The 24783-nt window shown below is 35.9% G+C and overlaps 1 protein-coding gene across 1 annotated transcript in view; it reads left to right on the forward strand.

Annotated features, from left to right (window-relative positions):
• Positions 1-613: 613 nt before the first annotated feature.
• Positions 614-24783, forward strand: part of LOC120429770 (mucin-5AC) — a 32023-nt gene continuing 7853 nt past the window's right edge. Inside the window, exon 1 of the mRNA XM_039594827.2 lies at positions 614-1343. The gene's annotated coding sequence lies outside the window, so the exon portion shown is untranslated. The remainder of the gene's footprint in view (positions 1344-24783) is intronic.

Here is a 24783-nt window from a genome sequence, read left to right on the forward strand (position 1 = left end):
AAACCATTCCACACATTTTTTTATTGCTGTTGATTTACTAAAATAAAGATATTTTTTTACAAGACTTATGAAATTCACAGAGATTTGACCACCTGTTTTAAAAAATTTGAAAGTTTGAGTTTTAGCAGATTTAAAGATTTATAGATTTGATAATTCGAAGATTGGAGTTGAAGCGTGAATCTCTATAGATTTCATTATTTTCATAAAATATTACACATCTTTTGCTAAAACATCAACAGTCAATATTTCTGGAAAATTAAATTGGGGACCATTCTGACGGATGGATTTCTTTGAAATATAATACTCATATTTTTTATTTATAGAAAACCTAATATTCTCAAATAATTACAAGCTCAGAAATATAACAACAGTAAACAAAAAAATCTCCTTTAGAAAGCACTGTCTCTTTCATAACCTGATGACATTGGAAACGCAGAATAATTCATAAAGCCAACTGAATTCCGCAATGACTTAATAAAACTCTTGATTTGAATAACTAACTTTACAACACCCACCTCGCCCTCCTACAGCACAACTTCTGCAACAACTTCTGTATATTCTATCAGTTCTCAACCCTCTCCGCAGCAGCAGCAACAGCAACAACCAGATCAACTCTGCAATCTCTCTCTCTCAAAACCCAAACCACTTCCAGCTGCAACCTGCTACTAGCTGCTCGCTCGCATACTCTTGGTTGCGCGCAAGAAGCCGCAAAGCCTTTGCTTTCGCCGCCACCGATCCAACTCAGTCTCGATTCAGACGCGCTGCGAGACACAACCTCACAAACCCCCCACGAACACTCTGTCTCCTGTGGAGTCCGTCCGTCCGCAACACTTTATTCCTCAACTACTATTTCGCGAGTCGGGCCAACTTGACCTGCCTCAACACGACTGCAACAAGAGTCCTGAACAGTGCCAGAATGTGAGCTTTGGTGGGTGATTCTAGTGGTGTAACTTAAGATCCAAGTGCCAACAGGGTGTTCAACCATGTCCAAACGGTTAAGGTGAAGATAAAGGGAAGGTTCGTCGCTTGTTGTTCAGGAAAAGAGCAAGAGCAACGTTTTTTTCGAAAAGCCCCAACGAAGAAAGTGCTGTATCATAATAAAACCTATTAAGCTAACTGCTCAAGAGTGTGGTGAACGGGTGGTAAAGTGAAGGAAAATACGACCGTTCGGCGGCGGCGTTCGTGCAAAAGAAAAGCTCCTTTTATTATTGAAAACAGACCCAGCCAAGCCAAGTCAAGTGCATTGCCCTCTTCGGCGACTAAGCCTGATCACGGTAGCAGAGGGGCCGTTACGAGAATTTCGGACTTGGGCGGATTTTTATTGGAGCCATAAGCTTGAGGAGGTGAGTTAAGCTCGGTTTTTATTCTTCTCAAGTCAGCAACTTAATCGAAGGAAGGTGGCCGGAGTTGAATAAGCGAAAAGAAAAGGAAATTAATGATTTGTTCTTTGTACGAGAGGAGCGGGGTGGTTGGTGGCGAGATTCTGGGAAGGTCGACTGCGGTAGAAAGTGAAACTGAACCATTAGAATGGTTGAAAGTAAAAACAACGAAAAGCTAGTTGAAGTTGAACTAACGAAGCCAACAATGAGAGTTAGGTAGTGATGAGTGGAAACACTAGCTGAAAAAAACGAGGCAGCAATCAAAATAATTAAACCTCTCGATGGATGCGTTTTATTGAGTTTTTTTCTTCTGTTTGTTTTTCATTGCCCATTTAAACGGGCAATGCAATTGGCCTAACGAAGATTCGCGGAAATTGAAACGTTTGATGTTTTGAGTTGTTTTTTTTCTGCAATAAAACTGGGCCATTAGCCACTGTTGAAATAATTGATCATGGGTCATTTATGTATTAATTCGATCGTCGTAATATTTCTGTTACGGATACGTCTAAACCAGTGTTTCTCAACCGGTGAGGAATTCCCCCCTGGGGGGGAACTTGGCCATTGTAGGGGGGGAATGAGGGTTCAATAGAAATTCAATGTCTTAAATCATTATCTGAAAAAGTCTTTGTCACTTTCTGTTTCTTTGATTACATAGTAATAACAACATTTGTTTTTTCCCAAAAAATAATTATTAAAGTTTCAATTTCTTTAAACAATAAAACGATTTTTTTAATATTTCTCAGGCATTTGTATTTTTTTGGACGCAAGCAGATTTTTTGTGGCAAATTTTTTTACTGGTTTCTGTGAGATTTTTTTAACACTTAATAAAGCAAATTGAAAAACAGTTTTTCAAATATTATTTAAGATTGTTTGAATTCTTCACATTTTTAGAGTAATCTGTTTCTGCCGCAGATAATAATCAATTTTATTTAATATTTGAACATATTTTATAATTGTTTTTATTTATTGTAATTTAAACGAAAAGAAGCCTGGCTTTTCTTGTTCAAAAAAATTGATCAAATAAACAAACAATCAATCAAAATCAAACCTGCGTTTTTTTTTTAATTAAAATAAAGCATTTTCAAATACCTACCTACTATAGTTTATTGCGTAGCTTATACTTTAATTTGTTATGAAAATTGTAATCTTTTTGCAAACCTAAAAAATGTAATTATATTTGTGTAATGATACCAGTAAATAAAAAATAAGGGGGGGGGGGGGAATGAAGTTCTTGCAAATCAGTCAAGGGTGGAATGGTTCGCAAAAGGTTGAGAAACACTGGTCTAAACGATGTGATTCTGCTGGGCACTGAGACCGTATTTCAACAATTAATTTATCAATCAAGAAGGTTTAGAAGTTGATTTTAGAACATTGGAGGATATAAAAAAAAAGTTACATGTCATAGGGGAAATTCTCATATTCCTGTCAGGTTACACACTTAGATTTTTAAACCGAATTCGGTACTTGAAAAATTGTAAACAATTTGTCAAAATGAACAAAATTTTACTGAATATCGGTTGTACTATGAACGATAATGAACTTCATTAACGAGTTCCGGTAATTTTTTTTATCGAATTCGGAAATTTTCAGTTCACCGAACTTTTCAACAGTTGAAAATTCGGTAAACTTTACTAAATATCTAAGTGTGTCAGGATTTAATCCTAATTCCATCCCGTTTGCTGTTTTTCACTGCTTCAACAAATAATTTCACAAAACGTTCCTGCTAACTTTCTAGAGAGCTTTTCATAACTCGATTTCGGTTAAAAACTTCTTTTCGTAGCTGTTAATAAACACCAAAGTGTTGATATGCCAACATTAGGTGCTCGATGTTTTTTTTTTTTTTGTTCTTTTGGCATGCCGATGAGTTGATGGTTTTTTTTTTAGAGTTTGACTATATTTTTAAAACTGTTCTTATGATTAGTAATCACTACTTTGTCCAAGCCACAAAAACGTTACAAAAATTTATAAAACTAATGGCAACATTTTTTTCAACTGACAATTCTGGTAATTTTTTTATAATCAAGTCTCATAGAAGGAAATATTATCCATTTTGATAAGAATAACCAAGTAATCACAAGCACTTAATTGAAATATTAATTCAGCACTAAATCAGCACTGGAATGATTTAAAGTAGTGAATAAGCTTTGCGAATGCCTCAAAGTACCAAAACTTTGCAGCATTAAATCACCAGTTACGACCTTGAAAATGTGCTTCAAAGCATAACTTGGGAAGGTCAGTTTTTGATATTGTGAGAAGATCGAAATAACATATATGTTATTGGGATGATCGGATTAGTTGTAAAAATAACAAAAATCAATAACAAAGATTTGTTCGAAGAATAACTTAAACTGTTATTATGTTGTTATTGCAATAACAAACCAATAACACAGAAGGAATCATGAAGGAATAACAAGATTTGTTATTTTGTGCGGAGAGGTGGAGCAGCATAATAACAAAAAATGTTATTGAACTGGGATGTCTCCATAACAAAAAAAAAGTTATTGTTTTGGTTTATTTGTAATTTGCAAATAAACCTGCAGTTGCCATAACTCCTCTGTACTAGTCAGGGCTGCAGAGTCGGGTACCTCCAAGCGACTTTGAATCCATACTTTGAAGACAACTCCGACTCTGGATGCAGGATATGACGTCAACGACGACTTCAGCTCTCCAAAAATACCCGACTTCACAGATTCCGACTCCAAGTAAAAGTTGCTGAAAATTATATGAATCCGATGCAGCCTCCGCCCAGTCACGACGTTCTAGCAGGATTCTAGCAGAGTTCTCACAGAGCTGGATATTCTTACAGCATTCTAGCAAAAATGTTCAACCGTTCTAGAAGGATTCTGGCAGAACCAGCTCTGCTAGAATATTTCGTGACTGGGCGAGGTCTCACTCTAGCTCGAACTTCAACGTCAGCTCCGACTTCCTGGGGACCATCCATAAACCACGTGTACATTTTAGGGGGGGGGGGGGGGGGTATGGCGATTGTCCACGATCCATACAAAAAAGTTATTTTTTGTATGGACAATTGTCCACGAAGGGGGGGGGGGATAAAAGATTCCCAAAAAAGTGTCCACGTGGTTTATGGATGGTCCCCTGGCTCTGTGAAAATAATAACAGTTTTTGTTATTCACACTTCAAAAATTCTCAATAAATAAATCCATTCCGTTAGGGAATATAACAAAATTAAAAAAAGAACCCTCAAAAGTTAATTTTATCGGATAAATTTTTGCTTGGAACCCCATTTCATGGTGAAATAAATGACCCCGATGAAATTGGTCAAAATTATTTCATAGTTCTAGCCTATTTTAGTAAAATCCCTTAGGGGGTATATCAAATAATTAAAAAAATCAACTTTCAAAATTTCCACTTTTTAGAATAATTTTAGCTTAAGGACCCCATTTCAGGGCCAAAATAGTGACCCTGACGAAATTGGTCAAAATTATCCCATAGTTCTAACCATTTTAAACAAAGTCCTTTAGAAGGTATATTAAATAATTAAAAAAATCAACTTTCAAAATTTCAACTTTTTAGAATAATTTTAGCTTAAGGACCCCATTTCATGGCCAAAATAATGACCCTGACGAAATTGGTCAAAATTATCCCATAGTTCTAACCATTTTAAACAAAGTCCTTTAGAAGGTATATCAAATAATTAAAAAAATCAAATTTCAAAATTTCAACTTTTCAGAATAATTTTTGCTTAAGGACCCCATTTCATGACCAAAATAATGATCCCGACGAAATTAATCAAAATTATCCCATAGTTCTAGCCAATTTTAACAAAGTCCTTTAGGGGGTATATCAAATAATAAAAAAAAATCAACTTTCAAAATTTCAACTTTTTAGAATAATTTTGGCTTAAGGACCCCATTTCATGGCCAAAATAATGACCCCGACGAAATTAGACAAAATTATCCCAAAGATGTAAACATATTTAACAAAAGAAAAAATAATAACAGATTGTGTTATGGACACTTAGAAACTTTTCCATTTGTGCGATTTATGGTAATTTTATTTCTAAGTCAGTATACCGAACGAATAACACATTTTGTTATTAGAAGAGTTTTTGAAATGTATAACATTTTCTCTTATTAGCGTGTTATTAAACATTTTCAATATAATATCACTTCAATACCAAATTTTGTTATTTTATCAGAAACTGTTATTATTTTTTCTTCTCGAAGTTTGAACTTCAGGATAAAAAAATAACACTTTTTGTTATTTTAACAGGATTTGTTATTGAAATATTATTAATTTTGTTATTACCGTCTGCTCGGGTCTCGAATTCATTTTTTTAAGATTACCGCTTTGTTTAAAACTGATTTAGGAAGCCTGAACTCTGAAACAATGATGAAAATAAACACAAATTAAAAAGAAAGAAATGAACCGTTCAAATTATTTTTAAAAGCAAAAGGGTTGTTAAAACACGAAACCGCCTTGCAATCATCAGTTTTCAAAATATCTATGCTCAAAAAAAATATCCACTGCTCCACAAGCGGAAAACGGTTTTTTGGGTTATTTTGAGCTTCTCCCGAGCAGACGGAAATAACTTGGGAGTTACATTTTTTGATATTTGAAAATACTAGGCCAATAACATGTTATGTTGTTTATAGCAAAATTTGTTATTCGTCGTTATGATTTTTTTGATATTGAATTGTTATTGTAATAACAGACATTTTTGATTACTCTTCGAACAAATCTTTGTTTTTTGTTGTTATTTCAACAACTAATTTGATCATCCCAATAACAGTTGGAGGTATTCTTCCATAACAAAAAAAAAACTATTCCCGAGTTGTTTTGGTTTTCAATTAATATCAGACCAATAACAAATTTTGTTTTGATAACATGAACTGTTATTAAACTTTTATGAAAAAATGGATTTTTCAAGAAGATTCCATAACATTTTCTGTTACTCAAACAGTATTTGTTATTGAAATGGCATGAATTTTGTTATAACCGTCTGCAAATTTAGAGCAATGCAATTTTCTCACTTTTGGGAATATTTTGATGGAAGTTGCGAATTTTGCTCATATTTGAACCAGAGTCCTAAAATAGCTCAAGAAACAATATTCATCTTGTGGAGCGAGGTTTTGAGTCCCATATTCTGGACACCCTAATGCTCAAACGATTTTTAGTGGAAGAAAAAATTCCTAAACAAAATCCAACATTTCAAAATGAACTTAAAGTTGAAAATTACAATCGCCGCAGAAAAACGTGTTTCGGATCATCAAAATCCAAAATTAAATAAGCCCTTAAAGTAAATGTTTGAATATGCAAAAACAACCACTTTTGTTGTTAAACAATGTGTCTCAAATATTTATCAAGTTTGCTGAACAAAACATGAACATTTCAATTGTTAGCAATAATATATCATTTTTTGGTATAAGATTGATGGAGAGAGACAAAATCTTAGAATAAAATTTGCATTAGCTAAAACATGTTTTGTAAAATAAATGAAAAAATTACAATTTGTTGTTTTTCCTAAATTTTTCAAGGCCTTTGAAAAAGCTATTTTTGAATTGAGTTCACTTTGGTAGAAATTTTTTCAGAAATTTCAAATTGAATCATCCATGAATACATCATCCTTTGCTTAAAAAAGTAAATTGCAATCATTTGCACTCCATAAACCAACTTATCCTGGTTCAAAACGGTCAAACTAATCAACGATCGTTGTGTACTTTAAAAAAATATGCGTACCCACTTCACCACAAGATTAATGAAGGAAGAGTCCGCATCGGAAGAAGTTTCGCATGATGAAAGGAAGTTTACCTGAACGAACATGCTCCTAAATAATTTATTGCAAACTCCTCTCCATATCGCAGCTCAGCAACTCGACCGAGAGATGCTGTGCAGACGGGTTCAGATTCGGTACCGGTGATGAGATGATGAGGTTTCGCTAATCACTGCTGCTAGTTTAGCCTCTCGCTGTTATACACAGCAGCAGGTTATTTCCACGGGAGGGTGCAAAATTTATACCCCCCAGGAAATTGAACCAAACTTCCTCATTGGAACCAACAACGGTAATGATTACGTCGGTGTAATTTGAGCGTTTGTTGGTTTCTTCTAACCTTCTTTGCTCAAAGAGTGGCACTTCAATGCGAAAGTGGAAACTTCTACCTTTAAAAAAATCTAAACCACTTAAGCCCGGTGATGACTAATCGCATCCACGCGGCAATTAAAGCAGACCACCCCATTAGAGACCCCCCAACGGACGAACGCGATATAAAAGTTTGCCATGCTTTCTGTTGGTTGCCCTGGGGACGGACAACGGCGATTAGTCAACTCACGACGATTGCTGCTTCAAGGACACGCGCGCCCCGTGTGTTCTTGATCTACAGGGCCCCGTTGACGTTCAAGTTCCCGGCCATTTTAATGTCAACGAGAGGCGGTGTGGGAAAACTGTGGCTACAACTGCTGTTGAGTTGGCCTTTGAGTAACGGGCAAAAATGAAAGTGAAAACGTATTGGCGGCCTTGTTGAATAATTTTAAAAGCTAACAGGAATCGGATAAGTAGTCGATAAGTTAAGTGATGCCAGATACACAGCAAAAAATCCGATGGTAAAATCGCATGCAAAAGCATGCACATCACCTTCGTCAAAATAAACACTTAATATTACACACTGCATGTAATTTTTTTGCAAACACAAAAAAAAATTGCAGCCGACGGGATTCAAACCCAGCACCCACATTAAGGACTGGCGCCTTAGCCCACTCGGCCATCAGACCGATGAAATGCTGCAAGGATAAACGCATATATGAGCTTGACATTTCGGTCAAGTAGGTTTCCCATACTGATGGGCTACATATTTCAGGGTGTAATATTACACAGAATTGCATAAAATAATGCAATATTTATTTTACACACAGGCCTTTTACACGCAGCTGGATTACTACTTTTTTAGCTGTGTAGATAGATAGATATAAAAATTTTAAACAAAGTAATAACACAATTTGATAGTTGAAGCATGTTTATTTAATAACTTTTTAAATCAGATTGACGATTGATTTGTTTTGTGTATTAACAATTGTTCACAAGGGCGAGAGGGTGAGTTTTTTCATTTCCAAAAATTAGATTTTGAATCACACATTACAAATAAGGGTTCGTTCAAAAATTACGTCCATGAATCGGGGGAGGGGGGGGTCTGGGGTTTGTGACAGCCCATGTTAAAGGTATAGGAAAATTGCGTGAAAGGGGGGAGGGGGGGGGGTCTGAAATCCCGAAAATCTCTGGACGTAATATTTGAACAAACCCTAAGTACTAATTTTGTTCTAAAATAATTTAGGCATTATCAAATTAAATTTGATTAAATTTGATCTAGGTACACAGAATTTTTCGTTTGTCTTTTTGCCTTCCTCACTTTACTGAGGAAAGGCTTTAAAATCACTCGAAAAACGAACTTCTTAATTTGACCTCCTAGACCCACCTTCACGTATACATATCGACTCAGAATCAAATTCTGAGCAAATGTCTGTGTGTGTGTGTGTGTGTGTGTGTGTGTGTGTGTGCACCAAAAAATATGCACTCGATTATCTTGAGACTGGCTTAACCGATTTGGACCGTTTTGGTCTCATTCGATCCGTCTAGGGGTCCCATAAGTCCCTATTGAAAATTATGAAGTTTAGTTAAGTACTTCAAAAGTTATGCTAAAAAAACGATTTTGACTAAAGTCCGGAAGATTGTAAAAAGGGTGGTTTTTGTAAGAAACCCCGTCATGCTATACATTTTTAGAAAGGTATTTAAAAGACCTTTCTAACGCGTCCAAGACATTGAAGATCTGACAACCCTATCAAAAGTTATAAGCACTTAAGTGTTATTTATGCACTTTTTGGAGGCCGGATCTCAGATATTTTGATGAAAACGTTGTCCGGATCTCTCATGCGAATTGTCGTTGGATAGGTCATCAAAAGACCTGTCCAATGCATCCAAGACATTGAAGAACTGACAACCCTATCAAAAGTTATAAGCACTTAAGTGTTATTTATGCACTTTTTGGAGGCCGGATCTCAGATATTTTGATGAAAACGTTGTCCGGATCTCTCATGCGAATTGTCGTTGGATAGGTCATCAAAAGACCTGTCCAATGCATCCAAGACATTGAAGAACTGACAACCCTATCAAAAGTTATAAGCACTTAAGTGTTATTTATGCACTTTTTGGAGGCCGGATCTCAGATATTTTGATGAAAACGTTGTCCGGATATATAACGTGCCCTGCAATATGAAGCTCTGACTACCCAATCTAGTGGTATGAATAATAAGTCAAATTGATAAAACACTGAAAAAAACCGCCCTTTTGTGTCTTTTTTGGACAGCACCCTTTAAATGCGAGGAAGGCACCAACCACCCTAGGGTGGATTAAGTAACGTTTTTACAATTATTTTTTGTTTTGGCAAAAAACCAATTTCTCAAATTCATCTATACTTTTATTCATTTTTATTTGTTTTACATCTTTTGATCTTCACAGCTTTGTTTTTTTTAATGTTTTTTTTTTTCAAGTGCGCCAAATATTCAATATAACGCCCTTTTAAAATTCTTGATTCTATTACCCATCCCATCTATTTCCCATTTCCCATCTATTGAACAAAATATTTTCTGAAACTCAAACGCTCTATCAAAAAATATAAAATAATTAGTTAAATTCAAAATGACCATGTATCGAAAACAGTGCACATTATCAAAATAGTTTTTTGTGAAAAAAAAGTTCATTTAAAAAAAGGCAAAAACATGTTTTTCCGTGTACCTATTTTTTACTGAATAGTCCTCATCCTCATACCTACAACTTTGCCGAAGACACCAAACCGATAAACAAAAAAATCTTCAAAAGATAAGAATGTACGTACCATTTTTGATTGGACAGCTGCCAAAATAGTATGGAGACTTCTATGGGTTAACCACTGACACAAAATGGCTTCTTTGGTCATAGGGAAGGCTCCCACAAAGTTTGAGCCAAATAAAAAAAATACAAAAGATAGACATTTGCTCATGAACCAAAATATGAAATTGTTCAGATTGAAATAAAGTACTTGTTTGGTAACTGGGCGTTGATTAACTGGTCTGCCTATAACTGGGTGCTCGCCGTAGCCCAGTTAAAAAGCAGACAAACGTCAAAAAACCAAAACAAACCAAAATGACCGAGGGGTTAATGGATGCAAAAATCATGTTCAATAAATAAATAAAACTCTTTACAAACTTTTATTTAACTTCAAGTCACAATTAAAGAAATATGAAAAGTAAGCGTTGTAAATACACAGAAAAAAAAATTAATTTTGGAATGTTGAAAATTTGGTAGGTTGAATATTAGCTCATTTTTTGAGTAATATTATATAAAAAATGTGTAAAAATGTGAACCTGATGAATATTCATCAAAAACTGATGAAAATTCATCATTTTCTGGGGTAAAATTAATCATTTTTTTGACACAAAATCTGTCACTGTTTCCTGATGAATATTGATCCTTGCACTGTAACTTGGATTTGGCCCGCACTTTTGACAACAAAATTTCCAAAAACTAGGCAACCAGCAGTTGTTTATTTACATTTCCAGTCGCAGTTTCCACCAAACTGGACATTAGCACTTTAAAATTGCGATTGACAGGTGAGCAACATCGGCTCGCTTTGATCATTTTTTTAGAAAATTAAAATTTCACTAGCCAGTTTGAAAAGTCGCAATAGTGCGATCGATAGCAATAATTTAGTGCGAAGTCCAAGTTAGTGAGAATTGCGCAATATTACCATCATTTTTTTTTTCTGTGTAGCGTCCCCAACTCCTCGAAGAATGAACGTTTTGAAAATTACGTTCTTTGTGGACATCCCCTGCCCAAATTTAGAACAGATTTCTGATAATGATAGGGCCATCTTGCCCCACCCTGTGCACCCTGTAGCGTTAAAACTTCTATTCATTTTACAATCATTATTGTACTGATTTGAATTCGCCAAAGAGTCATTCATTGTATTCCAGGGTAATTTTATATTATGCTATAATTGGGTATATTCCCCCTTTTAAGTTATATTTCAAGATGTGACAAACCTTCATGCTTGAAAAGCTTCTTTAGTGTTATTTACCCAAAATATTTGATTTCATCAATCGCTGAATATTACACCAACAACGCGTTGAATGTCATCAGCTTAACCGTATGATTGCCCCAGCAAATCGCATCATTCCAAGTAAAATTTGACGCCGCACTGTTGACCGTGAACCGAAGAGTGAGCGCTTTGCAATCACTGAACCATCCAAACTTCACTCTTCAAACACACAATCCAATGCAAATGGCCAAGCCGTGGAGTTATCGTCACCGTCAAGATTCCTGGGGTTTTCATTAGCGTGAAAAAACAAACACCAACTTTGCAGCTTTGTTATACTGCGGAAAGCGTTTCAAACAGTGCACTTTTTTTTTGCTTCTTTTGCGAACCTAATACGATTACAATTAAAATCCACGAAACACGGGGATCAGATTTTCAACATTTCATCACGTAATGGGCAAACAATTTCACACGTGAATAGAGCGTTTGCGGACATTGAAGCATTCCATTGCTGCATTGTTTGGTTAGGAAAAGATTTAATTTTGTACTTGATCAAAAATGAGTCATGATAACAAAATCATAAAGGTTTCGGCAGTAGAAGGTTAAACACCACTCACAACTCCTAAAATGGGGGAGGTCATCCACATTAGTAATTCCGATTTCCTCGATTAAGCCCGCTTCTTATCGGATATATACCTGGGAATTTGTGTCCATTTACAGAGCTTGAATTTCGTTCGTTACGCCTCACCGAGCACCACTTTGTTGTTTCTAATGACTATTTCAATGAATGTTTTCCGTTTGCTGACTCCGACGACTCCGGGCGATATCTATTCCGGCGAAGTTGTTTTTAAGTTGTGTCTTAAGCAATGCCAATCGCCAATTGTTTTGCGGTCGATGGTCAATTCTTGCCGGTCCGGTCGTTTTCCGGAACTCCAGCACAACATAAAAAAAACAGCTGCAACTCAAATTTCTTCTTCTCTAATTTCATTTGCACGGAATTTCCCGGAACTCATCAAGATTCGCAGAGTGACACCTGTTGGGGTGCGACCACCCCCTGTAATTACTCATTTTTCACCTCTCTCTCTCGGGCAAGATGGAAAGACAATCACCGGATGGCAAATTTGAGCATTGACGACGGGAACGTGGCATTTCCACACGGTTGGATTAAGTTAATGCGTTGCCGCCACGCTAAAGCGTCGTTAAACTATCTTGTAAGATTAGCTCGCCAATAGAGTGTTGCCACAGGTTTAGCACAGTTGGGAGTCGCACTCTTGGCCACACAGGTTGTGCCGGTTGGGGTTGCAATTTGATTTTTACATTTATTAAAAATGTGACTTGGAAAACATTAAAAAAGTTGAGGTAGCATTTTAAAATAGCGGTTGTTTTATTTTTTCTGGAATTGGGTTTAAAACAAGGTGACCTCTCAAATCCCATTTTAAAATTCCCTACTTTTCCCCGACTTTTCCAGAAACTCAAATAATAAGCATTTCTTATCACAAAACACTATTTAAAAAAAGTCAATATGTATCAACCATCGAAAAAATATGTAAATGAATTACAACAAATTAAACTATTGACAATTTTCGCAAAATCAGAATCTTAATTAACCGGCGATCCCACTTGGACCGCAATTCGAAGTTACTGCTAAGTTACAAGTCGGTGATCAAACCGGCGATGACATACGGCTACCCAGCGTGGCACTGGCACGACTGCGCTGCTTCCCATCGGAAGAAATTACAAGTGAAGCAGAACCGGCTGCTAAAGATGATGCTAAACATGGATCCTTTCCACCCGACTGACGACGTCCACAGGATGGCGAAGATGGAGCTGATCGACGATTGGCTTCTGCGAGTGCTACCGAAGTTCAGGATGGGGTGCGCCACCTCAGTCAACCCTCTGCTGCAGCGGATGTCTCCTTGAGCTGTGATACTAAAATAAGAAACGCCTCATTCCCCACCTATTGGCTATTTCGAAGGTTATTTTGTAACATTTTTCCTTCAGTAGATTCACTCGATTCATTAAGCACCCCCAAAATCTGTTCCTAACGTTGAATTAATCAGCTTTTGAAAGGTAGTCCACATCTCAGCTTAGGATAGTAACTTCACACAAGTAATGCTTAAACAACGAAATAAATGAAATGAAATGAAAAATCTTAATTATTTTTGTTCAGTTGGTTAAAATGATTTTATCAAGGTTCCGTTTTCAATTTGTAAATTTTTATATTGGATTTTTTAATCAATGTTGATTGAAATAGTTGTCAGTATTAAACAGTTTTAATTTTTTTCAATGAAAAATTCAGTTGGATGAGTTTCTATGTTTCACCACTTATTTTATGCGAAAGAGACAAAGTCTTTAAACATATTTGCAATAACTTGAATATTTTTTTCACATTTCTGGAGTTTTTTTTTAAAAAAAAAGGTCCAATAAACCAAATTTTTAGTTTTTGCTTTTTGGGTGTTTTTTAATACCCCTGACTCAAGGCGGTTTCAAAAACACCCAAAGAACAAAAACTAAAAACTTTTCAAAAAATAATGAATTTAGTTAAACAATAAAAAATATTTACCACAAAAACCCAAACTCCAAATTTAAGTTTAAATCTTTTTTCAAACATTAAATCAATGTGATAAAATGAAACAGAATCATAACTTTATGCTGGCCATAATCGTTTAAGTTAGGCTTTATTTCTATATTAGTTTTTCATTAATTTTTTTGTTGTTTTAAAATAGATGTTACCTCATGTTCATGTTTGATATACAAAAACAATAAAAATCTTTTGTTTCATAAAAATATCATGAATATCTGTGTCAAATGCATCCAATATTTATATGGAATTTTAATATCTTAAATAACCGCATAATTCTCAAAAAGATTGAAATAGTGAAGGAACCTTGATTTTAATGTAAGTTCCTAATGAAGAATGGAGTGAATTTTAATTGAAAATTGTACAAAATATTATAATAATTTTCAAGATTTTGAAAATAATTTTCAAAAGAGTATGCTTGGGATTCCCGAATTCCCGACTTTTTCCCGACATTCCCGACTTGAGTAGCCACCCTTTTATTTGAAACTTCCCACTGAGAATTTTGGCTCGAGCCTCGACTCGATTCAGGCTCGATCTCGAGCCAGATCGACTCGAGGCTCGAGCCAAAATTCTCAGTGGGTTTGTCAAGCACAAATATTGTGAAGGCAGACAAAAATCAAAATACGAGCGCAACCTGTCAAAGCCTGTTGCGCCACAGGCTGATGTACACGCTTACTTCAAACCACTCCATTTTTATACGGCGCAACAGATTTTTTCGCGCAACAGAAGAGATGCGCACTTCGGTTTGGTGGTGCGCGGATAGTAAAATTTCAGCAAAAGAAACGTCAAATTATTTTACTGAAAATTTAGTAATTTTCTTGTGTCAGTTTAACAGATCATTTGCTGAAGATTCAGCAATCCTTGCTGGTATTTTAGTTATCAAAATTTGATTTTGCTTGTCATTAAGCATTTTCCAGTACTGTTGTTTATACATTTGTTTGAACAATCCTTCAAACTAAAGTCATAAGTGACATTTCAGTTTTATAGATCCATTTTTCAGCATGTTTTTGTTCATTGCCAATTTTCGACAAAAGTGATGATTACTGAATCGCATTTAGTTATTTATTTTACTGAAATGGCAATCAAAAATTTGCTCTGTATGAACTCCTATAGAATAACTGACCAACTATTTCTAACCTATTTTTAATTGCTATTCAACACCTGTGTAAAAACTCATTTTGTTCAACCGGAGACCTCAACAACAATCGCATAATGAATGACACTTGAATTCGGACCATCCACTTGCCACTTGATTCCCCGCAAGAGGTTCGCGACCTGACCGCGACCTCGCCGAGCAAAACCAAGTCCAAACGAAAGTAAAAGTTCCCTATTGTTGTTCCCCCCAGTTGAGGTAATACTTTTCCTGTGTGAGTCGTCGGAGGGTAACAAACCACGCAATGTGCAATCCGTGGCCTAGGTAATGGCCGTGGGAATCGACGCGCCGGGCTCGAGCTGACGAATGGAGGCGGGTGTGCGAGGAGATTTAAATTCAATTTTATAATTTCGAGAGCAACTGCAAAGCAATTACAACTCTTGTTTGGACTCTGCCACACACCTCCGTCGAACGTGCCTCAAGTCGGAGTTGAAGATTTCCATGTAACCTTATGCATACAGAGAAGAAACGTTTCCTAACAAGCTCTTTGAGGTTATGTGAATAGTTCGTCACGCAAATATTGATTAACAAAAGCATTCGAGTGGATACGCTTTTTTCTGCTGTTGTGTGTGAAGAAATGCTACCCCGATCCTCTCTCAAGTCTCAGGGCTTAAACTCCCAAACAATCTGAACTTGTCGGCTTAAGGCTTAAGGCCCTTACGCAATTAGCTGCTGCGGCAGCAGGTCGATGAGCTAATCTGGAGCGGATCTACCGTGTCCTCCCCCTTCCCATGCTGAATCAGATGGTGCCGAGATCATGTTTCAACAACCTTGTGACCAAAATGACACAATCTCTCTCGGGAATTGCGACTCGATTTGTCACCGTCAGTGTCGGCGTTGGTTGGGTCCGGGAGGGGCACGCCAATGAATAACTTTTTGATCTGCAGAAATTGTGGCTTGTCAACCCCCACGGCCACAGTCTCAGACACACACGTGCATTTGGGTTACGGTATGTAATTTGAGTTTTTCCTTGGGGCCATTAGTCATCGAACTACAATTTATACAAGGCGAGATGCAAATCTAGGATTTTGTCTGGATTGTTGAATCAACTTAGGCAATTTTAAGCTGCTTGGAAATGGGGTAATTGTTTGACATTAAATTGGTGACCTAATTTCTGATTTGTTTCGAATCATTATTTAAATGTGGAACAGAAGAAATCAGATCAGGTCGAAAGTGATAAAATTATTAAAAGTTATTTATAGGGTTAGTGAGTTCTTACGATTTCGCGGACAGCTTAAAATTCGTGAAATTTGAAGATTTCCGTGAAATTCAATGAAATTTGACAATTTTCTAAAATCAGAAAAATCAGATCAGAAATGCTTAGAAATAACAACATGAAAAATTGAAGTAAATTATATTAGTTTGCAATTGAAAAGTCATTTGAAGAATTGTTAGCAATTGTTTCAACTTTTACTGAGAAGTAAATGCCACGAATACTTAAATGATTTTAACATAAATCAGTCAAGGTAAAAAAATTATTCTCGGAATTCACAAGGATTATATCATCAATCATTTGATTGCAGTTACCAAAAAGTTTTTGTTTTGCAAATTTTAGCTTTTATATCAAAACTAATTAACAAGTATTTAGTGATAAGTTTTTGAACGATTTATTTTTAGAAATCAATTAAAAGCTAACATTCATATAAAAGTAACATTCGATAGAAACAGTCATCTTTCCTTAAGTTAAGAGCAAGCAATAAGAATAAAATGAAGAAAAAGAAATGAATTCCATTAGAGTAGAGAAAAATATTGAGTAAATAGATGGTTAATTAGAATATCAATAATAGTTTATCAGTATTTCTTATGATACTAACTAAATTTTGAAATATTTTCATTCGCTATTATTAAATTTTTTAAAGTATAATTTTAAAGTTAAAAAGTAACACTTTGTGTCACGTTCAAATTTTTTGACGAATTTTTATTAGCTTATTGAAAAATAATATATGATGAAGCAAAAAAGCAGTTTCTGTTATTTTTACATTCACTTTCCGTGAAATGTGGTGTTTTGAAATTCAAAAATGAGCCGCCTACTGAGACAAAAATCTGAATTCGATGTTTTATGGGGAAAAGTCTAATCTCAAACATATTTTATAGAATTTTATACTCTTTCAAAATTATTTATTTTTTCCTGAAATATTTTTGAGAGTTTTCCTTATTTTCAAACATGTTATAGATTTTCGTCAATTTTTAAAATATTTTAATTCTGTATTTTTTAATCTGGCTGAAACATTTGGAGTGTCGTAGTTATGCTCAAAGAAGTCAATTTGCGTCATCAGATTTTCCATATAATTTTCTACACAAATTTGGCAAATATCCATACCAAAATGATTTCTTAAAAATTCTCAAATCTGTACCTTTTGAAGGATTTTATGGTCGATCAAAAAAAATTAAAAATCACATTTTATTCATTTTTTTAATGCGTTTAAGGCAGGGGTGCTCAAAGTTTTTGGAGTTCGGGCCAAATTTGAAGCTCAAATGAGCTTGCGGGTCAAACAAGATATTTATAAAAAATAAACTATGTTTTTTTTAATTTATGAGATCTTTTAACTGAAGTTTTCAGCATTTCAATCAAAAAATGTTAGAAAATGTTTTGTGCACCCGTAAAGTTGCATTACAATCATTATTTTCAAAAAAGTAAGATTCGACAAAAAACATTTTAGTGAAAAAACATTAATTAATCGAAAATTCACTGAAATTCTTTTTTTTTATATAAACCAGAACATACTCAAAATGATTCTATACGCAGAGAAATACATTTTTAATTGATTTCAGCTGACTACACTTAAATTTCTATGAATATTTTGAAGTTTTTTGAAAAAATATTTTTACCCATGATGGTGGTCGAAAAAGCTTTGTAAAATACTTGCAGCAGCCTTATTCCTCCGATTTCAACATTTAGTCTACCTTAATCCTGAAACCTGAACTTCCAAAAATGTTTGATGAATACTTACTAGTTTCGCTCACATTGAAACATGTGAAACTGTGTCCTAAAAAAGGGAATAAAACATTAAATAAATAGTTTAAACTTTTTTTATCACAAAAAATAAAAAAGATTAGCATGCATAAAAAAGTTTACAATAAACCTTAATTTTGAAAAAGTATCAAATCACTTTACAAGAGATCAACGGGCCATTTTACATGATTATACTAAATGGGACCGCGGGCCACAAAATAAAGTCAAATTAAGAATTTCGTTTTTCGAGTGATTTTATAGCCTTTCCTCAGTAAGGTGAGGAAGGCAAAACAGTGAAAAAAAAGACTTCATTATTTTTATGAAAAATCAAATTTTCAATCATGAAGTCGCTAATGGGAGGGGGGCTGGGGTTCAATTTAAAAAAAAGTGCTAATGTTCCCTGCATTTTACTTTTTGCAATTCCGTCGTGAAACTACTCACTTTTCTTGCATTTTCAAACGGCGAAACAGCCTTCTTTACTCTACCAAAAATAACAGAATTGAATAGAAACACTTTTCAAAACAAATGCTGAAGAGTAGAACTTTTCAGCACTGAAATGGATGCACTTGTTTTGAAAAGTGACATTTTTCACCATTGTTTTGATTTGAATGGTTTGAACGGTGGATGGACTAAATACATGGACAGTTGACATACAATTCCATTCTTGGGGTGTTTTTCGAAATTTCAAAAAACATGAATAATTAGATTTTATCAGTGTTGCCCAACTAGCCCTAGTTTTTGGATCATCGATTTCTCGGGAACATATGCAATGGTCCAATTTTCAATGTTAAAAAAAAAATCTTGAAATTTTGTGATCTCTTCAAAACCTTTTTTTGAATTTTGGAATCAATACATACATTGCAAAAGGGTCAAATATTAAATATTATTCAATTCAATTTATTTTATTAGTAAATAATCAATAAACAATTCCGTATTTCTTATAACCTAATAGAGTTTTGGAGTTCCTTTCAACTATGATTTGAACTATAATTCATTTTGATGTAATTGGATATTCTAACAATGGATTTGGCAAGAGAAGGAAAAATTAAAAAAAAAAACCTTCTAGATTTACTAAGGAAAAGGATAGAAATAGAAAAGCTTAAAACTAAATCACAGTGTGTTTTGTCTATTGACGTCGAAAAGCTTCACTGCACAAGGCAGCTTATCCGTTGTAGATGTACTTCATCATCAACTCACTGAGAGCTTGGAATTGTTCTGCCTTGTTTCGGCAGGCACGAAAGCGCGTGAGCATCTCTCCAGCAAGGGCGAAAAACTCAGGAAGCGTGAAGAGGTCATCACCGGTAACATCAGCTTGTCCCGGGGGAGAACCGCCCCCAGAAGCGGCTACTCTAGCGTACGAACCTCCCCAACCGGGAGGGAACGCTGGGTTGGTCGATTGAACCGCTCCGCCGCCAGCTGCTGCAGCGTTCGAGCTCGAAGTCTTCGGAGGTTGGCGGGACGCTGGCGCTTTCTTCTTCTTGTCCTGCTCCTCGAGGTACTTTTTGCGCGCGGCACAGCCACGGAAATTCGCCGTGTGGTTTCCACCACAGTTCGCGCACTTGACGCGCGCTTTGTGCTGCTGGGCGTTTTCCCCCAGCTGGTCTTTCCGCGGAAGATTGCACCTTTCGGTGAAGTGGGTCTCACCGCACTTTACGCACCGGGGTGGAAGATTGCAATTTCTGGAACCGTGTCCGAATTTTTGACAGCGGTGGCATTGCGCTGCGTCGGTCGGATTTTTCGTGTAGAATCGCCACGTCACGAAGAAGCCGTCCAGTGCTTTAATCCGCCGTAGATCCTGGATTTTGACGGACCCGGACCCACGAGGTACAAAGTGTACGTACCTGTCACTGTAGTCGATTTCGAGAGCACCTTTATCTCTCGAGGCTTTACCTTGACGCCCGTCAGGTGTTCTTCCAGGTCGGAGATCGGGCGGTCCGGATATTCCTGAAGGACGATCTTCACTGGGACCTTCTCTGCAGGGTCAAATGTGAAGAATTTGAAGTTTCGCAACTTCAACTTCTTCACCACCAAGTCGAAATGCAGCTTCTTGTGGGTAATCACTTGCACAGAAGTTTTGCTAATTTTGAGACAATATTGGAGTCCCTCAAGCAACTCGTCAACATCATCCGCCAACGTATCCAAAACAAAAATTGGAGGTGGTCGTCGTTCCTTCGGAGAATTACAATTTTTCGTCTTTTCTTGCCTGCGCGCAAGTTCATCATCGTCATCGTCGTCGTCAGCATTGCTGCTGTCACTGTCGGTGTTGTTTTCATCTCCACTCAGCATCTCAAATTCGTTGCTGGTGGGAACGTTGGAAGTGGTTGTTGTCGTAGTGCTGGTGGACTGCTGCTGCTGCTGCTGCTGGCCGGAAGTGCTTCCGGATGCCCGGGTTGATTGTCTCGTCCGTACTGGGGACTCACGTGGACGGTATGACACGTGTAAAAATGAAGGATCGGTGACGTCACCGGGCAAGCTCCCGTGCGCGATGGCGGTCGATGCGGCGTTGGTATGTTTACCTTTCTGCACTCTGCCGGTAGATGAACTTCGCGGGTTTTTCGAGGCCGCACTCGAACTGCCTCGGCCACGGCCAGCCCTTGGCATGCTGGAGGAGCAAACTCGCGGGTAATCACGGTTAAATACGGCGTAAAAATCGAAAAGTTTGAAGAGCTCCGAACACTTGACTGTTGCTGGCTGGTGTTGCCAGTCCCGATGATATTAAATATTATTCTATTATATTTCGACTATTTTATTTCTTTTGCTTTCTTCAAATAATTTAAAAAAAATTTTAATAACTGCACTTGGTCAAAGGTTTTTTACCTATTTTGGATTTTTTTGAATTTTTGCCTTGGTTTTTAAGTGTGTTTTTTACCAGTTCCTTAAAAAGTTTTATTAGAAAAGTCTGAAAATAAAAGTTATTTAAAGAATATTACAAAGTTAAAAAAAATCATTCATGTTTCTGCTATATTTTTGTGAGTTCCTAGCTTTCATGATTGTTTTGTGATGATTGAAGAGTAAATTTTTAAAATGATTGTTTAAATGATTTCAAAATCTCTTTAAAATTTGAACACCGTTGATTTCAACCGGATTTCTACCTACACGAATCCAACCGGTAGTTAAAACACGTGTGCACTCCACGCATCAAGCGAAGTGACAAAACAAGCAAAAGAAAACCACAAACGACAATGCCACACTAAAGTGGACTGTTGGAGCAGCGAGACACTAAATACATGCATATTTCAATTACTCTGCTTTAAGTCGTTTCCAGTCGAGCCTTGAGCAAATCCTGAACAAAACCTCAACCTCAACCAAACACATTCAGAGCAAGAAGAAGGAGGAGAGTTGAAGTTTTGTGAACAATTCCGTCGGTTGAGGTCGTTGAATAAGAAAACTGCATGCAGCTGCGACGGGAAATTATTAATAGCTGGCTTGGTTGTAGGCTGGCGGGCAAATCAGTGCTAGAAATGACACCTGAATGAGCCCGGATTCCATCAGCACTGGAGTTTGAACAAAAAGGCTCACCAAAGTGATTGAGTTGTCGTCGGTGGGAAACGACGACGACGACGCACGGGGTGAAGTCAATTAACCGTTTGTCCTTTGGCCATGTGCCGCCGTCGGGTACGACTGGTGACCAAGGATCGGAACTTGGCCGCTTGCGGAAACCTTGGCGTGATTGGATTTCTCGTGTTGACGACTGCAGCAGCTGATTAGATTTCTCGTGCGGCTTCAATTCATCACGATGAGAGACTAGTGTTGTTGTTTTTCGAACTCACTTGGCATCAATGATTTATTTGTCACCACGGATTGATGTAATCGCAATCCATGCACACGTTGCAATACATGAGACAGCATAAGTGAAGCCCCATAATTCATGCATGCTTCGTGCTGCAATCGCGCTTTGGAAATTGCACTGTGCAGTTGAATGAACTGCAATCAGTAGATTGCTTCAAGTCATCGGAATTGTTGAAGTCAATGTTGCTGAAAAGGTTGTTGGTTTCCTTTCAGATACCGCCTTATTGAACATTTCATCATAACATCATTGGACTTAATTCAAACAGACATTTGGCATATTATTGTTTTGGATTATTTATTATAGATCAGGTTGTTGCAAATATTTTTCAGAATGAATGTCGCCCATTTAAACTTGGCCCGAAAAATCAGGAGGCAAAACCATTTATTACCAAGCAACTTTAAAATTTTAATGGAAATAGGAGTTTAATCGCTTGGAAAAATCTTAGATGCATTTTTCTGCGTTCATATTCAGCATATTTGGGATCTTTAAACTAAATATATATTTTTTTTGTGTTTCGGAAATACTTAAATAACATATCTTAAAAATATTTAAATTTTAAAATAAAGTTATATTTGGCGTAAAAACATTATGCTTCCTTTAAGCAGTTCTATAAGACATCGAATGCATTATCAATTTAGTTTAAATTAATTAAAACTATCTCAGTACATATCTATGACCAAAGAAGTTTAGTTGCATCATCAGTTCATGTCAAATCTTCGTAAAACTTAGCCAGCAATTTCGTTTTTTAGAGATTTTTAATTTTGTATTTTTGTATTTGGATGAAACTTTGTCCCTATGTCAAAACATCATTTTGCTTCAGAGCGAGTCCACGAGCAAAGCATACCCATCTCGCATCGACCTCAGCAATCTGCCTGTAATTTTCAGGGGTTGTTTGTACATATAAAACTAGCATCTGGCCAAAATATGTGCACTCTAGGTCAGCGGGAAGTGGGGCAAATCGGGACACAAAGTTTTAATGTTCAAAAGCGTCAAAAATCTTAATAAGGCTATAACTTAGTCAAAATTCAATTTTATTTCAAAATGCAAAATGCATCTGAAAGGGCTTCAAAAATGCAACAAAATGCAGGGAGAAGCATCCCAATTGGTTGAATCTAAAGGGAGTTATTGGCATTTTAGTGAAAAAATAGCACAATTTTCAAACTCAAATAAAAAAGTGTTCCATCCAGATATCAACTCGGTTCGACCTGCAGCTTGTAGGGGACATCTGGGACTACCATCTGAGACTGAGAACGCTTTGGGTAAGGCAGTTTAACATATTAAATAGACACTTTTACTTTTAGTGAATTTTTTGGTTGTAAATTTTTGCTCGGGGGACCCCTTAGATCCCATGTTCTGGTGATAATTTTATCATATTCGTGTTTCTGAGACAATTTCACAATAGAAACATGCATAAAAATGGTTATTTTCATCCATTTTAACCCTTCAAAAAATTAAAGTTAAAAAAAAATAAGGAAGCTGTTTTTTTCTGGTGTATCCTTGGAAACGAACTTGATTTTCAATAAATGTGAATCGACGATTTCCCATACAAAGGGGTATGCCCTGTTCGTGGACTCGCTCTTCAGTTTTTATCCTTACAAATCTCCATACAGTTAGAAAAAAGTTTCACGAACCCGAATAAAATAAATTCAACATTTTAAATCAAGCATTCGTTTGATAATGGCACAAAAACAGTGTAGCTCTTTTAACATGTTAGGCTAGACTTTTAAAAAAATTAAACATGTTTATTAATAAAAGCCAATTAGGGGACGCTTAGATTTTTTTTTCTTTAATTATAAACTATAAACAGGAAGCTATAAGTTTCTCAGCAACCAGTATTCCGATAAACAAAGTCTAAAAAAGAAAATTGATCGAAAATGTCTAAGCTCTTAAAAAATATGTTTAACATGGTGTTTTCTTTAATTTAAAAAAACATTTTTTGAAAGTTTAAACTTAACTTAAAGTCTATATTGAAGTTCAATAAACACTTCACATTGTTTACTAAACAAATTACCTATTTGGGTAAAATTAAGATTTTCGTGATATTTCGACTTAAAAATGTTATAAAAAATAAATCAATAAAATTTTAATCATATTTTTTCCAGTTTACCAGTTTTTACAGTTAGAATTTTAATTCATTTTAAAAATATTTTTCAAATGATACCATTTGCTTAAACCAGGTCGGTGGTTTAGTGGTTAGCGTGGTAGCCTCTAAACCCCAGTATGGCCTGGGTTCAATCCCAGACGGACCGGTGGCATTTTTCGAGACGAGATTTGCCTGATCACGCCTTCTATCGGATGGGGAAATAAAACGTCGGTCAATTTGCGTAAAAGAGGTTTTGGGTGACTCACCACACATAACCTTCGAACGCCTAGAAATGAGCAGAAACTTGCAACAGAGCCCACAAAAGACCCGGGGGTCGTTAAAGTGGATTGCTTTGCATTTGCTTAAACATACCACACATTATCCACACAAAAGTTTAATTGGATGGAAAAATGTTGTGTGAAAGTAAAAATTTATTTTTTTAATTAAATTTCAAATTTTATAATTAAATGTCCTTCAACTAAGTTTATTACGTTTCACTTAAAAGCTCTGAAATAGAGATAGATTGATGAAATATTACAATTATTGTAATTATTTTTTTTAGATTTAATTTGAATAAATTTAAAAAAAATCATGTCAATCAAACTGATTTTAAAGTATGATATGGATATTGTTTTCCACTTCTATTATAATTTGAATACTTTTTTAAATCCTTTCAAAAACACAAAAAAATACTTATTTGAAAAAAAAATAGTTTCCTAATTGGAAAATGTTCCAAAAATCCGAAAGTGTGGTCCATTTTTCGATTTGAACAAATCTCTCTCTTAGTTGTTGAGCGATCACGGTGTATTTTTTCGAGACCTC

Source organism: Culex pipiens, chromosome 3, assembly GCF_016801865.2.
Source record: "Culex pipiens pallens isolate TS chromosome 3, TS_CPP_V2, whole genome shotgun sequence".
Taxonomy (NCBI): Eukaryota; Metazoa; Arthropoda; class Insecta; order Diptera; family Culicidae; genus Culex; species Culex pipiens.